The sequence below is a fragment of the Montipora capricornis genome, chromosome 8, assembly GCF_036669925.1.
Source record: "Montipora capricornis isolate CH-2021 chromosome 8, ASM3666992v2, whole genome shotgun sequence".
NCBI lineage: Eukaryota > Metazoa > Cnidaria > Anthozoa > Scleractinia > Acroporidae > Montipora > Montipora capricornis.
The window spans coordinates 21,450,884-21,467,312 of NC_090890.1; the positions used below are offsets into that span (position 1 = coordinate 21,450,884).

At 40.0% G+C, this 16,429-nt stretch overlaps 1 long non-coding RNA gene across 1 annotated transcript; it reads right to left on the reverse strand.

The window, feature by feature from the left end:
- Nucleotides 1-8,715: 8,715 nt before the first annotated feature.
- Nucleotides 8,716-14,434, reverse strand: LOC138060356 (uncharacterized). The gene is made up of 4 exons (XR_011134335.1): nt 14,180-14,434; nt 13,091-13,498; nt 11,314-11,404; nt 8,716-10,835 (listed from the first exon to the last, which is right to left on the reverse strand). It is a non-coding gene; the product is annotated as an uncharacterized lncRNA (long non-coding RNA).
- Between the last annotated feature and the right edge of the window lie 1,995 nt (nt 14,435-16,429).

A 16,429-nucleotide genomic window follows, 5' to 3' on the forward strand; every position in this document is an offset into this window, starting at 1 on the left:
CGTGGGATAATTGAAAGTGGTTAAAACTTATATAATGTGCGTGAATTGTTGGTTGCGATATATTCAATCCCTTACTCAGCATTGTCGGTCTTTATAAATACAAGTTACTTTTCAACGGTTGCTCTCTGAAGTGGAAAACATGACTTCCGATCAAGATTTCGCATGCGCCATGGAAAAAAAGGTTCAATGGGCTGAAAATTTGGAAGAAGTGCGATACTTTATACCTCCAAACAAGTTACGAAAGAGTTTCAAGAAGCGAATGACTAAGATATGCCGCAAGGCCAGTGAAATAAAGGACAAACCATTTCGCATTATCACAAGCATGGGCGAACTTAGCGCAAATGCTGTTCAAAATGGTATCGAGTTCATACTAAGGCACGGCCAAAGTGGATCTTTTGATGCTGATAATGTGACATACGAAGACCTGATCGAAGAATGGGACAAACTCTTTGAAATCAGCGCTGCGACGAATGAAGAAGCCGATTCGACGGACGATGACGAAGATGGAAAGCACAAATGAAACAAATGGAAGTTTACTAACTTGACCAAGTTATCTTTTGTCAATATGGAAAGCATTTCATTTAAGTTTCATTTCTCTTGGACACAAGATAGTAATGAAACTACGATAATTCGCTAAAAATGGCCATTGAAAACGCGATCAAAGACAAACATTTCGCCGTATTCATTTCTACAGCACCCAAAGGCCTGACGTTTGAGCGACAAATAATGCGATGAAACGTTAATAAACCTTTCTAGGAAGGTCTACTTCAACAAGAACTGAATTGAACTTTGAATACTTGATGATTTGTTGCGCAGGAGAAACGACATGATCATCCATGAAAAACATTGCCGGCATTTTCATTCACATGAACAGATTTATGCAGCTACGTATTTTCAAAAGTCGAGTTCTATTCATTGATCGCTTTAAGTTCGATTATAGGTGATGTTATGCTACCTTACTTACCAAGTATTTTTAATACAGAAAATGTAAAGTGCATTTTTGAATTTTGTAAACGATATTTTCATTCATTTTATCAGAATGAAAAGAAATATGTAAATTTTTTTACAAATGTAAAATAGCAAGCCAAAATGTTCTATTTCCCTATTTTTATCAAAGTAATAACATAAGTAGTAAGAAAAAAGCTTTGAACGCAATAGATATAACGAGAGCCCACCGATTAATCTCGGTCAGTGAAAAATGAAAACAGCATAACAAAAAAGAGCAAATTAATTTTTATTAAAATAATTTTTAACACATGAAAAATATGGTGCGTTTTCTTTGTACGAAGATAATGACATTATTGTGTCTCGTTAGAAATTTGCCAAAAAAGGATCGCTCTAGGGCAGCACCTCTTGCTTGCTGATGCCAAGTTGGTCAGTTTGCCATTGTTTCTTTGCAGCTGAAAAGATAAAATCATTTAAACATATCTAGCCAAACATTGCGCAATGCCAGTTAAAAGCAAACAACTTTTTTTTCCCGAGTTTGATAAACCAACACTTTTTCTCTGAAACGATCCCTTTTTCCTGTTTTAAAAATAGAATTCTCTTTCAAAAGTATTTTTTTTTTTAAATTCTTAGGGTTTTCAGACCGCACGTTAATCGTGAGTTTTATTTCGAGCAAATCAATTCTCTTCTCCGGTTATCTCTTGCATCACCGCTGACCAGTACACATCAATGATATCCTAGTTGTTAATACATTTCAAGACAGAAATGATCCTATTTATTTGCGTTTAGGGCTTTAGAGAACCTTCACAGGTATGTTTCTTCACGATATTTAGGTTGAGGTGAGTTTGTTCGGTTTCCTCGTGTCGGAGAAAAATGTAATTTTTCAACGCAGCGTCATAACACGTTGAACCGGTTGTAAAGACGTGGGTATAGCGAGGGTGTTCCTCACTCAAACGTCAAAGTGGATTCTTCTGGTCATCCCCAAGGGTTTCCAAACAAAAGTGACAATCCGATAAGTATTAAAAATCTTCGACCGTTTCATTTTTAGCCGATTGTATGGCTGGAATTGTTGACTCTAAAGAATAGGATCTTACCGTGATGTGAACTAAAGCCTTCTTTAACGACCCACCATGATTCAAAGAAAGAAAAAGATGCCATTGAAAGGAGCGACATCCGAATGACGCAACATATCGTTTGTTTGATGTTTTGGTAAGAGCCTGGCTGACGTAGGCTTTATGCGAACCGGCAGTTCCGACAAATGGCCCAGACGGTAGGCGTTATCACAACACTTTCGAAAATGTTAGAAAATAAAGAAAAGCCGAATAACACCCGAAGTTTCTTGGCGCTCCTTTGTTTTATCGTAGGACAGGTGAATTACGAAAGGTCAATTTCCGATTCTTGAGGATACGAGTGAGCATTATGGGTATAGACACCGATTCTTCGTGAAGATCTCTTAAAACTTCTTGGACATTCTGGACTGGTTTAGATCCAGAATCGATCACACTTCTCTCGAATTGGTAAATGCGCAAAAAATTGGGAGAATTTCGGTAATCATATACATAATGTCCTACATAACCTGAATTTGATTTTGTGTGTGTCTCAACTCAATGGAGAACATTCGCTGTACTTTAAGTGGGAAGTATGTGGGCGGGCGAGGAATCGGTACGATGTTTCGTCGTTCAACAACGCTGAATCGTCATTTTTGCATCGACTGGTTAATAATCGAAACCTTGTGGGATCACTTGAATATTGAACGGTGAATCAGCTTTAGCTTTTAAAACATAAATTCAGTGCCTTTAATAATGAGGAATGTAATGATTCTCAATACTGGAAAGTACTTGGAAATGTGGAAGGCAACCATCAACTCAAATTAAATATCACGGATATATACCCTTATCTTTATGCATATGCATATCTCAGTCCGGCCATGTAAAACGAGATGCCATTTATGAAAATAGAGCGAAAACCAATTAAAGGTGGGATGGTTCAATAAAAGACACAAGCTCGCTATACGAAGGCAAGGAATTGATATTTCCATTTCACTGAGTCAGCAACGTTGACTTTAAATTTGGACAAACTGTCTTTGGATGAAAATAGAACGGATAGGACTGATTTCGATCCGGAAGATCATTCAACGACTGGGGCAATGATGAAAGGAAACCAGGTTTAAGTATTAGGTCTGTTTTGCGTATCCAGTACTTGTAAGGATGTTTGCAGCCGAACCAGGCCATCTCCTCCTTCAATTAGGTTATCAACAACTTCCAGGTTGCTCTGGGACCATCGTCATGAACCAAAACTTCGACTCAGATCTTGATACCTTGCTTATGGTCCCAGTGGGTTGCGCAAAGAAGTACTTGTGTTGCCATCTGTTCCAGAAATAGGTAAGCAATGCGTACACGTGTGGGCTTTGCTGCTTTCCCCAAAGGGCAACCACTCTAGCATTGCATCCCCTCAGTCTTTCGCAGATACTCCCCCCTACTTTGTACTTTGTACTCTTCACCTATCCATCAAAATGTTTTTATTTAGACTATGAACCGCTCTAATACTGGTTTGTTTTCAGGGAAATCTGCCAAGACCTCCCATCAACATAACCTCATTACAAAATTCACAAAATTTTAATGGCTTGAATATACAATTCTGATGGTGAACCCAGTGTTTCAAAAAAGACTTGGCTGAAAAAGTTACTCTGAATCGGATAAAAATAATTCCGAGTCGGAATATAAATATTAGGCACCTTATCCCAAAACCGCACTCAACTGCCCAAGAGTGGCTAACGGTCCATAGACATGGCCAGGAGTTGCAATGTTATTACAAATGGCTTTCCCTTCACATTTTATCTTTTCTTGAATAAGTCAATCAGTGGGTTATGCTAAAACAATTTGACGGCTCATTCTCAGTTAGTTTCTATTGACTTTGATAGTTGGCTTTGCGGCTTGCACCTCACCATCAGTGATGCAAACACTTCGAGCCTTGACATACTATGCCATAGGCATTTACTGTATTTTGACCACGACGAAGTGTTGGAGGGTTGGAAAAGTCATTAATTGACCTGTCATACATTATTATTCCTTTCACAGGATAAATCAAGTTTTTTGAAAATTAATAATGAAACCTAAATAGACAATACAAACAAACAAATGAAGATAATAGTATTTGCAACATTGTTTGACGAATTAACTTAACAAAGATAAGGGGAATTCCTATGCCATTTACGTAAACTAAACGCTGTGAAACAGACTGTAGTAGTAGTAGTAGTAGTAGTAGTAGTCACGGTAAAATTTTGTCCACCATTTGGTATTGTACATAATCAGAAGCACATGAGATTCTGATATAATATAATGTTGAATATGACAGGGTAAAACTAACACAGCAGCACTCAGTCCAAATTAATAAAAAATATTTCAACAGACCAAGCTCAAATTAATATATTTCAGTCTGTGACACTTATCAGCCGGACATTTTGAGATTTTCTTGTGCAACACGCACAATTCAAGCCTACAAATGTTGCCTTGCAAGAGTACTAAAATGACTCCTATGTGGTGTAACCCGCACCGAATCTTCAGGCCACAAATCCAAAGAAATTCATGTCGACATTCAGTACCAGCCAAAAACGAAAGAAAACGTGCTTCGGTGTCTCAAAGCAAGTTCAAGTTCAAGTTCAAGTTCATTGCGCACTGTTTACAGAAAACTAAACATAAGACACAAGTACAAGTTCAAGTTCAAGTTTATTGCACACTGTGTACAGAAAACTAAACATACGACACTGTACAATCATTACAGAAAAAAAAGATACACTCAGATAGAAACTAGCCAGTCGAAACAATAATTAATCGGTCAGTATAAAGTGCCGACTAGGTATAAAATGTAGACTGCAGACTGAGGCCTAAAGCCTTTACACTGTGACATAAGCATAAGCATAAACATAAGAATAAGCATAACGAAGTTCACACATGTTGCATAAGCCTAAGAGAAGTGACATGCGCAGGTGCAGTTAGCTCCAGAAAAGACTCGCTGGAGAATGGGACAAGCAACGTTTTAAAAATGACGGACGAAGAGGAAATTCTCCTCCTACTATTACACCTTCTGCTTCACAGAAGAAGACGACGGCGACAAGAGAGAGAACAAGAAAACAGACTGAAGAGGTCCTGTTGGGCATTTTCTTAGAGATATTTTCCGAAAGAGGAAAGAAAAAGGAGACTCGCGAACTGCAACCAGCGGACCGAGAATTTTATTTTTGGCCATTTGTCGATAAGGCAGGGATAATAGACCATTTTACAGTTGTGGCTAAGTTACCAGGCCTAACAATGGAAGCGAGGCTGCCGGTGACCCTGTTTTGATAAAAACCTTCATGCTTTTGTAATGTTAATATGGACTAATTAACTTTACAACAACACAATTTACATGATAAAAGCAGTGAGGTCTGTATCAATGCAAGGTCACCGGCAGCCTCGCAGCCATTCATAGGCTTGGTCGAAGAGCAAACAACAGAAAAATGGCCTATTGCGAACCGCGCCAGCAAGTTTCTTGTAACAAAAAAGCAGTACCTTCGGACGCCGTCTTAGGCATTATTAACTTGAATATCCGTTGGCATAAAAACAGCTGACGCCTCGGTGTTATGCTTATGTTTATGGTGCCACCGGTTTACAAGGTATGTCACTCCCAGTTTACATAGCTTTGCTTATGCTTATGTTTATGCTTATGCTCATGCCTATGTCACAGTTTAAACAAGCTCAAACCAGGTTTAAATTGTCGATATATTTTCAAGTGACCGTAGAGTCACGCAATGTCGGTCTCGTTTTCTCTGCCGGGAAAATTTCCTACTACTAGTAACCTACTAGATCTATTTCAAGTTAAGAGTTCCTTTGCTCGCACGTGCTCCAACCTTTCGCCGTAGTTCAGCATGGTGAGGATTTCTGCTAATACATCCAACGTAAGAATGCAGACTGAGACCTAAATTGTCGACGTCGCATTGTTTGAAAATCTTTCAGAAAATAAGCGTTCCACTTACCGTAGTGACTGCACTCGCCTTCCCCCTCAAAAATCTGGGCAAAATTTCCGCACAGGACCCCACTTCATTATGCATACACTCCTTTGTTTCAAGAAAACAATAGCGATAACAATAGACGTCCCTTGGGACTGTGGCGCTTTGTTCTTTCTTCTTGGACCTGTCGAACTTCTGACTGAATTACGGAAAATGGAACATTTTTTCTTGGAATTTCGGCACTTTTCCTGCAATTTTAGCCAATTTTTAATTTTAGAATAAGCAAAAGAGGTGGAGTTTCAAGCCATCGTTGTAATAGCGTTCAGATTCTCATACACAACAAACAGACCAAATAAAAATACTGTCATATTAACAAATAGATTCCATGTTGCCGTGCGTCTGTTCAGTAATAGATCACAGATGACGTCACAATGTGGCAAGCACAAAAAAGTGGCACCCGAGGCGATAGCCGAGAGTGCCCCTGATGCTCTTACCACATTTTGACGTCTTCTGTGATCTATTACTGAACAGACGCACGGCAACATGGAATCTATTTGTTTTATATAATAAAGAATTAAACTTTATTCGCATAAAAGCTGATGGTGACGTCAATCGTGCATCTGTCCTCTAATAGATCATAGGCAAGAACCAATTAAAATCCGTGAATAACTTGGGTTATCATACAAAAGAATTTAATGGTTACCTGCTCTTTTTCCCGTGAAATTGCTGTTCTTTCTGTCTGCTTGCGAATTCACTGAGAGATTCTGCAAGGTGTATGTTTTCTTCCTTTTCTGTATTCAGGATCATGAACGGTGCATTTAGTGGGCTTTTGCGATTTATCGCTCTTTGTAGAGATCGGCAATATGCCCAATGATGCTTCCAAGTAAATAACTTTGGTAGAGATTCATGGATGTCCTCGTACGAGGCATACTTCGCTTTACTCCCCATCATGTCTCTTCAATGCCCTGCTGTGGGCTCGTTTGTCTCGATCGACGAAGTTTAGGCGCCGGTTAAGTGTGAGATGATGTTAGCCCTTGTCTTGTAGGCAATTGTAAACTTTCCGGCCACACGTAACTAGGGCTAATATTCTTTCAAGAAGAGACGGATTGAAGGTTATCCATTGAGCTTATCCATTGAGGATCTCTGAGCGGTAACCTACAAGTGTAAGTTCGATTGTAGGTGCTCGGCGGGGCACGTGTATATAATTACGTATCATTGTTATGTAAATAGTCAGCCAGAATTCAAAATAAATATCATTTAGCAACCTGATACGTTAGCTCAGTGGTCAAGAACAGGGACAAGTAACCAGAGGTTTACAGTGGGTCGGAGTTCAAGGCAAGGTGCGAGTGACATATCATGGGATAAAATAGCAGAAAGAGCCGAGCGGAATCTGGAAAAAAGGACAAAACAAAGGGATAGAAAGAGGAAAGCTGGAACGAAAACGAGTAACGATGTAGGCGATGTAGGGAAAGAAGAGAGAGAGGGAGGGAGAAATGAGATCCATTTTTATTCATCCCCCTAAGTACAAATTAGCCATGTATATATTAGCGGAGCTCCGCGCGCGCAGAGCACCATAGTTAAGGGTTAGTTAAGGAGGCTCGAAATAGTTTTCCGGAAGCGGGTGAAGGGTACATTAGCTGAAACAACGGAAACCTTTACAAAAAATGCTAACCTCACATTATAAATGTAAAACATTATCTAAAGCATATTGTTTAGGCCTAAGGTTAGCATTTTTGTAAAGGGTTTGGGTTGTTTCAGTTTTCACCGGTGGCTCAGTTGGTTGAGCACCGGGCTGCCATGCTGGAGGTCATGAGTTCGACTCTGGCCGGACCAACACTCAGGGTCTTAAACTGAGGAGAAAGTGCTGCCTTTGTAATTACATCCGCAATGGTTAGACTTTCAATTCTTCTCGGATAAGGACTATAAACTGTAGGTCCCGTCTCACAAAAATATCTTCCATGTTCAGTAGTTCCCAGTGGGACGTTAAAGAACCCATACACTATTTGGGAAGAGTAGGGGGTGAAGTTCCCGATGTTGCAGCTGTTCTCTGTGATTATATGGGTGGGTGGGTATAGCAGGTCCACATCAGCTGAATAGCTGCTCAAACAAATAACAAACAAACAAACAAACAAACAAACAAATAAACAGATGAATGAAGGGGGTAGTTTCTATAAGAAACTGTGGCGCTGCGTCGGTGGGGAAGTAGTATACAAAAATTTTGGTTTTATCAAAGCGATCTGTTAAGATCACCGATCCTTTCACATGTACCTCCGCAAATGTCATTTATTGCATAACCTGTACGTTATGCAATAAATTATACATTGACGAGACAGGTAGACGAATAGGCGACTGATTCCGCGAACACCTTCGCGATGTTAAGAAGAATGAATAGGATGCGTCTAAGCCAGTTGCTCGTCATTTTAATCTGCCTAACCACTCCAAAAACACATGGCTATCAGCGGCCTTTCCATACATCTAAGTACGATGGAAAGCTGCAAGAATCTGGAACAAAAATCAGCATCTTCCAAATCAGCACCCTTAATCCTCACGGTATTAACAAACGCTTTTCATTTAACTAATATATTCCTAATTTTGATGTTGCCATGTCACCACCAATAGCGTAGCTCCTACTCCACTAAAAAAATACATGTAACCCATAATTCTTTGATTCGCTCTGACGAAGGGCTAACGCTCGAACCGTCAGCTTTTAGAATCTCTGTACGGTGGCCAAATTTTTGTAAACAAATAAACACCCCTTCACCCCTCACCCCCGGCGAAATAGTCAAGCCGATATCATCTCCAAAAAACTTAAGGCATCTGCGTCACTTGTGTCATTTGACGCTGCGTATGTGCTTTCCCTGAAGCATCTCATGGTTTCTTCGTCGTCTGAGGACAATGGGCTGGCTTTCTGTGAAGTCATGACAGGTTTCCTTCGTTTTGAAGATTGGCCACTGTCATCTGGTGATGAGCGTTTTCGGCTCACACGTTCTTGAAGCAAGTTGATTCCCGAATCGATACTGGCCTTACAGTAATACTATTTAGCACAGAGATAAGAGTGTTACACTCCTCTGCACTGATTTGGTTCTTTTGACGTGTCCGTGGAACATTGTTCCACGTCAGTTGCTGCCATTTTCCTTGGGAAAGAGAAAACCACAAATGGAGCATGCTTAGGGATTCCTCGTCTGCTTAAGACTTCTTTTACTGAGTGGGACTGGAACAGTTGACCGATTGTTTCACGCTGATGCTAGATATGTGGAGGCATTATCAGAAATCATGACTAGTGGCAAGGACTTACGGCTTGAAAATCGACTGAATTGTTGAACAAAGATCTCCTCTGCTACGTACGAGACTACTTCCAAATGTATATATGGCTGCCCTTGTAACGGCACAGGTAAAGAAACAGATGTAACTCTTCACTTGTCCACTATCCGATCGAACATACAATGGTCCAGCGTATTCTACGCCAGTTACTGCAAAGGAGGTCTCAGCTTGAACTCGCAACTTTGGTAACGGAGCAGGATCACGGGTTCTGAAGGCTGTTCCTTTTGGCTTTCGACTTGTGAGACAACGTCTGCGTAATTTCTTTGTGTACTGGCGCAGTTACTGTCGAGTTGACACCAGAATTAAGTTGCTTGCAATGAGTGTCATCGCGACCAGTTCAGTAAATGGATTGTTCGCGGGCAGCAATTACGGAAATTTGGCTGATGCGGCTCTCTTGGGGTAGCGTTGTGAATTCTCCCGCCACAACGAATATACCCGTCATAATCAAGGAACAGTCGAAGCTGTCTGACCAAAGGTGTTGGCGGCCGCAATGTTCATAGTTGAACTTTCGTGTGAATAGATTACGGCTTGTCAGGTCTAACTTGTGCTTCTCAGTGACCTTGTTTAGTGATGAGCTTTTCCGAAGGTTTCCCACAAATGGTAGGATGTAGGCGGTGATACCTAAGCAATTTTGCTGATGTGCTGTCACTAGACATATCGACGACACAATGAACTCCTGGCATCCTCTCCTCTTTGTCTTCTATTGTCTGAACTGGTTGTTCCTTGGCGGTTTCAGCAACGCCTCTTTCAGAGATATGAGCCGTCGGCATACGCCTGTGCTGCAGGGAGATGATCTTTTATCACCTCACATAACTTGCTAGAATAGATGGTAAATAGCAGGGGTCCCAAACAGGATCCCTGAGGAACACCGTATGGTAGTTTGAGACAGTCCCCTGAAAAGAGGCGTTGTGATCGGTGGGAAAGGTTCAATTCTAATCTCTTCAGAGCCCTTCCAGTAATGCCAAGACTCGAATGTAAACGATGAAGCAAGATTTTGTGATCTGCGGTGTCAAAAGCCGCACTGAGATGTGGAAGAACTAAAACTGACACGTACTGGCGGTTCATATTCATTAGTATATCATTCTGGACGTTTAGAAGTGCAGTCTCAGTACTGTGGCATTTTCTGTATGCAGACTCAAACATAGGATATAGGCCAAGGTCGATCATGTGATCGCGCGTCTGGTAAAACACAGCACGTTCGGTCAGCTTTGATAGAAAATGTAGATTACTTACAGGTCGTAGGTTCTTAAATAACGGATCAAGGCCAGCCTTCTTTAGGATGCGGTTTACAAGGGCTTCCTTCCACACAGCAGGGAAGTAGCCTTAGGACAACGATGAATTAACCACGTACGTGATGAGGGAAGGAGTACATCGAGACAACCGACGACCAGTGATGTTGGCATAGGGTTCATCAGGCAGGACGTCTTAGCTGACTTCTGGGTGAGAACACATACATCACTTTCAGTAACTGAGGGTGGAAGGAGCTTTAAGGTACGCATGACTGGTGACGAACTTTACTTGCGCCTGGGTTAATATGTTCTGCATCATCCACGTCGGTGGTATCAATGACTGCACGAAGTCTGGTAATCTTACGAACAAAAATTAAAAAAGTCGTTGATGTTACTAGCCAGGGCCATTTTATCATGATAGTCAGGAAAAGATAATTCATCCGTTCTCATAAGAATAAAGTTTTTTCGCAGCTCGAAATAACTTCCCTAGATCAACACTATTCTCATATCGATGAAGTTGGAAGGTGTGCTGTTTTGAGGACAAGAAATATGTGTTTTAAAACACACACCTTATTTTAGAGTGTATTCTGTTATGTATTAAACATATAATTTATCATGATCATGTAACTGGGGACAACTACAGAAAAAATAAAATAAAAGCTGTTTCTTTTTTATTATATATTTTTACCACCGGGTCCTACTTACAAAATTACATTAAAGGCGGACACTTTAGGTCGATGAATTAGCTAGCGGTGCGTATATAGTTATAGGAAGCATAGACTCTAACGATTGACATTTGTTCATTGAGGTTATAGCAAGAACATTGGGCATAATTACCTCTATGGTCACGTGACTTGAAGCCATTTAATTGTGCATATTTGTGTCTAACTAACCATGCACAACTGTATTACTGTTGGTTTGCCATTTCCTGGGAAAAGCATAAAACAGAATGTGTTACTGCGAGATTAAATCAAGAGCACATCTGCGTAATTTTAAGCAGGGTGTGCCTTCACGGTCACCTGACAGCATTAAGCCACAATGCCACCCTCGCTACCATATCTTTTTGTAATCTACTCATGATCAGCTTTAATTTGATATATGACAGCTTAGCCACCTAGGGTGGTTCCAAAATCTCAGTTGGCTCATGGACTAAAGGAAGTCAAGTCTCCTATTATATATCAACAAAACGTTTATTATTTTCAATGCAGACTGTGTCGGTTTTACATGCTAACACCTTCAGTAACCGTATTGAAGAAATTAAGCTAATATGAGACAAAAACATAAGGCTGATTCAGAGACTTCAGACGACATTGAATCGCGTTTCAAGATACTGACGAAATGCCGAAGCAAATTGGACTGCATAACTTACGAAGTTTTTTGAAGTTTCGAGTTGATCGGTGCATAAGAAGCTTTTGTTAATTCTAGAATCGATCTGGGGCAGATTCCTTAAAAAGCTAGTTAACACTTCCTTCGTTTTAAAATAGAAAAATGTTGGTTACAAATTCCCGTTGCTACATTTCTCTAAAGCAATTTATTGTAAAACAATTATTGAATTCGGTTTTTGTCTTATCCGAAACAATCAAGGTCGAAGAAAATAGAACCAAGCAAATGAAGCTAAGTTTACCAAAAACAAAAGAAAAAACCCGATTGTTTGTGTCATCGTAAATCAAACGTTTTGCTTTTTTATACAGAGCGGTGCAAGACTACTATTAAATATCACTAAAAATGACCATTTTAAACTCAGCATGCTGATACGTTGTGCGAGGCAAGTCTGCACTCAGTCTATTAGTTTGAAGCGAATGTCATAAAATGTATGCATTTCGTGCTGAAAGCAAGCCACCAGGCTAGAGGTCTTCATTGGGACCTAGTAAACATGAAAAATGTTGGTAGCAACTTTGTAACTCGCTAAAACAGGATTTATGGGGTTTTTAAAAATGACGTATGGATACTAGGCTGGAAACGAGGCTGCAATTAAAAACCCTTCATGATACCTTCCACAAATATACACCGATGATCGCCAAACTTGGTCACATTATAGTAATCTCTGATCGTGAGACCAAGTTATAGCTTGTATTGTCACGTGACCTTGTGAAATGAAAACGAGGCTGAAATATTGAACTCAATTTCCAAAAACATTCCCGGTTACACATTAAACTTAGCTACAAATTAGTTATAGATGCCTTTAAGAGTTCTTGTTAGTTTGTCAAAGTCGGAGATGCCACGTGGCGTCACGAGCATGGCAACGAGGCTCGTAAGAAGAGTCTGTTAGCCACACAAAGATTATAGCCAATCAAATTCGTGATAATACAATTCACGATTATTGTACAAAAGAGGAAACTGCAACTGATGACTTGACTGCTACTCATGCTAGACGTACGAGCTTCATTACTCCAATTATCTCCTTGATAAGAGTGGAAATCCATGGCGTTCTTTTGATTTTTAGTGAACCTTTGCGGGATCCATCATGAACATGGACATGCTTTACGTACAGGTATCGATTATAAATGTTAACCTAACAGCTATGTTGCAATGACGTACTAGAAACAGTTCTATATACGGTAGGAAATCTACAACCCTAGTGTGACGTACTATTTACATTTCTTGGCGTACTCACAGTTCTTCGCGTCTTCATTCAAGTTCTGACTCATCTAACTCGTCCTCTTCCTCCTCCTCTTCTTCATCGTTCTGATGCAGGTCAACTTGCTGGTTCTCGACATCGCCATCGTCAGACGAGATAAACAGATCTGTGCAGAGAACCCCAGCTTTGCGGCATTGGCATCGGTTGGTAGAACATCGCTGCTTTGCGCAGTTGCACTTGACAAGCTGGATGATAGCTTCGGGAGCTGGCGCTAGATCTACCATGACAGGGACCCATTCTTTGTCCTCCATGATTCATCTATAATCACTCGGTGAAGGTACGTAGCACTGGATTCGGGACTCATCTTTGTTCCAGACCATAAAGTTGAAGTGTGCCCGCAGTATAGCCTGGACCAGTCCAGTGTCAGACTGTGCTTGCTACTTTCTAAAGAGGAACCACCGGTTTCAAAAAATTGGAGGGGATGTCTTATTAGAAGGATTAACTCAACAACATCTTTTCACTTGAGGGCATTGTTATGGTACCATATGAGACCCCAATAATTGCTTAACAAGATGCACCAATTCATGTGACGTAATAAATTACCATGGCAACAAAATAGCCATCTAAAAACGCTCTACATGTCGTGTGTTTAAGCGCTTATATCTCAATCGAATCTCAAAAACGAACTCGGAGACCCCCATTTTTTATTGCTGAAAAGGGATAAGCAGGCTAAGATAATAAAAACTCTCCGCAGAGTTTCAAAAAATTTAGAAATCTTTCCTTAACCGTTTGTTTGTTTGTAAAAGAACACCGTGATGATCACAGAAAAACTCATACACATACGACGTTTTTCTTGTAATCGTTACGGTATTTTTAACATGGCAATCCAAGAGCTTTCCTTTCCTCCCGAGAAGAGCGTCTCTGTGTGTTTTTCCTAATTCGCAATTCTCTGAAGGTGATTTTAAATTTCTTACAAGTTTGGCTTGATCTACATTAAATTATTTTTGAGATTGACGAAGTTATTACAAGTATCGATACGAACGAAAAAATTCAAAATTCTCGTATCAGACTCACGAAGTGATCAACTGTCGAGGCTTTAACACGTTTCAGATAAACGAGACTTACATAACACTGAAGCTAGCGATCAATCTTTTGGACTTTCAGCGGCGGTAGTAGGAGCAACACTCAGTTCAATATCGCAACCAACACTGCGCTTTTCATTTTGACATTTCATTTCTTCTACCTTTTGGCCGGAAAACATCGAATGAGATCAACTTTGTTCAGTTAACGACAAGGGGCTCTACACTAGAAGTAGTTCTTTTAGGCTTCTTGAATTGCTTCTTGAATTACATGGGAACATATATGTGGCTATCACAAGTGCTTCAGATCGTTCGAGGGAACTGAAGCGAATTATGTAACAGGAACAAATATTAAACCAATATTGTGAGAATGTTCCATTGTTAAAAAGAGTCCGTGCGCTCACGGTCGCCCCAGTGAAATACTGAATGGCGGTGAATTCAGTATACCAATACGCGTAGTTGGATGGATGACTGATCTTAACAAGAAAAATAAGGCAGCGTGAGAGAAAGATTTGCAGGGAGGGAAGTTCCCAAAATTGTTAACATCTGACGCATAAACTGATATAAAATAACAATAACCCGAAAGTAAAATTGCATTTAAAGAAAATCTGAAAGGGAATTTTTGGAATGTTTTATCCAACTGGACATAGCAACGATTTGTCGTCTCAGTGTAGTATTCGGTATTCCTTCTGTACGCGGCGTTCAGTGGAACCATACAATACACATAACATGAGAATTTTATTCCATAAAGCTCATTTGTACAAATCTATACGCTTTATTTTCACATGTGAAAAAGGCCTATACAGCAAATCAGAATTGCGTACAGCTATTTCACATGTGGAAGTATAACCAATCAACAATAGCGTAAAGGCGTTTCCATGCCAATCACTCGTGCATCTCGTGCAAATCGTGCAAATCGTACTTTGTTTTTGAATTAAATTAAATTTGCATTTGGTTCTATTGTTAGTGAGTTTTTGTTTCTAATTCGCGTTCAGAAAACTATTTTAATGAAAATTCTCATGTTATGTGTAATAAACAGTTCACGATATAGAAAGTGCTTTGTACGGGGTTTCATTCACTCGTTGTTTCTGTCAAAAACCCTCACTCGCTCGTTCCTCGCTCGTTCGGGTTTTTGACACAAACAACTCGTGGATAAAATCCCGTTCGCCGCACTTTCTATGACGTAAACTATATATATAGTCAGTATTTGGTTTCGATTTTGGGAAACATTATTGCGTTCGATCGAAGGAGAACGCGTCCTAATTTTGCTCGGATTGGGTGATTGTTCGGTCTTGCCAAAATGCATCGCGATTTTTCTCTGTAAAGGGACACCAAAATAGCCGTCCCGTCCCGGAGATTATCTTGTTGTTTGCAGGCGCACCCTCACGTGAATTCTCGCACGAGTATTGATTTGATCTGATGACAATCCCTTTCTGTCACATGGAACCCTACGGAAACTGTGACAGGCTAAGCGACTGTAGAACGCATTTTACTACAGGGGCACCTTACGAGAATATAGTTCAAAACAACTTAAACATAGCACTGTTAAACGTATTTTAGTATTTAAACGGTAGATATAGGCGTATTTTTAACCCCTAAAAATTTTTCATCTGTTCGGAGTTCCTAGCTGAAAGTCTAGTGATCCGAAAATTATAGGGATCAAAACTTACCTTTTCGAAAAATTCAGCCAGAAAAAAGTCTCTCGAAAATTTTTAAGGTAAAAATCCGTTAAAAATGGGCAATTATACCATTTTCCAGATGTTGGAAAATCAAAGGAGGGGCAGGCAAGCAAGAAATTTTGCAACAAATGTTCAGAAAATTCAAGATCTCAAATCGTCTTCCGAACAGATATTTTCCGAAAATTGACGTTGGGTGCCCCTGTAACGTTACTACTGGTTATAGGGATTAAAAGCCCATGTTACGGGAATCACTGATATATCAAGGGGAAATGTGAGGGAGGTTCTTAAACTGAAAATCTCGGTTCGCGAAGGGCAGGGGAATTCTTCACACTTGGTTTAACTTCTTACGGAAGATTTTGATGGCTGTATAAAAGTACCAGACTGATTCCGGTCTCGATGAAGTAATGACGTATTGATTTTGATATGATGAACAGATAATTTTAAAATTTCGAAATCACGGTGCTGGCAATAATTGAAAGTACTATCAAAATTGAACACCTTCTTATGGTGGCTAAATATCAGGGATGAGTTGGATATTTTGGATTCATTTTTCTGAGGATTACTTCACAGCTGTGGAAAGTGATAGTCAGATATAGTAGATAACCACGGTACTGAAT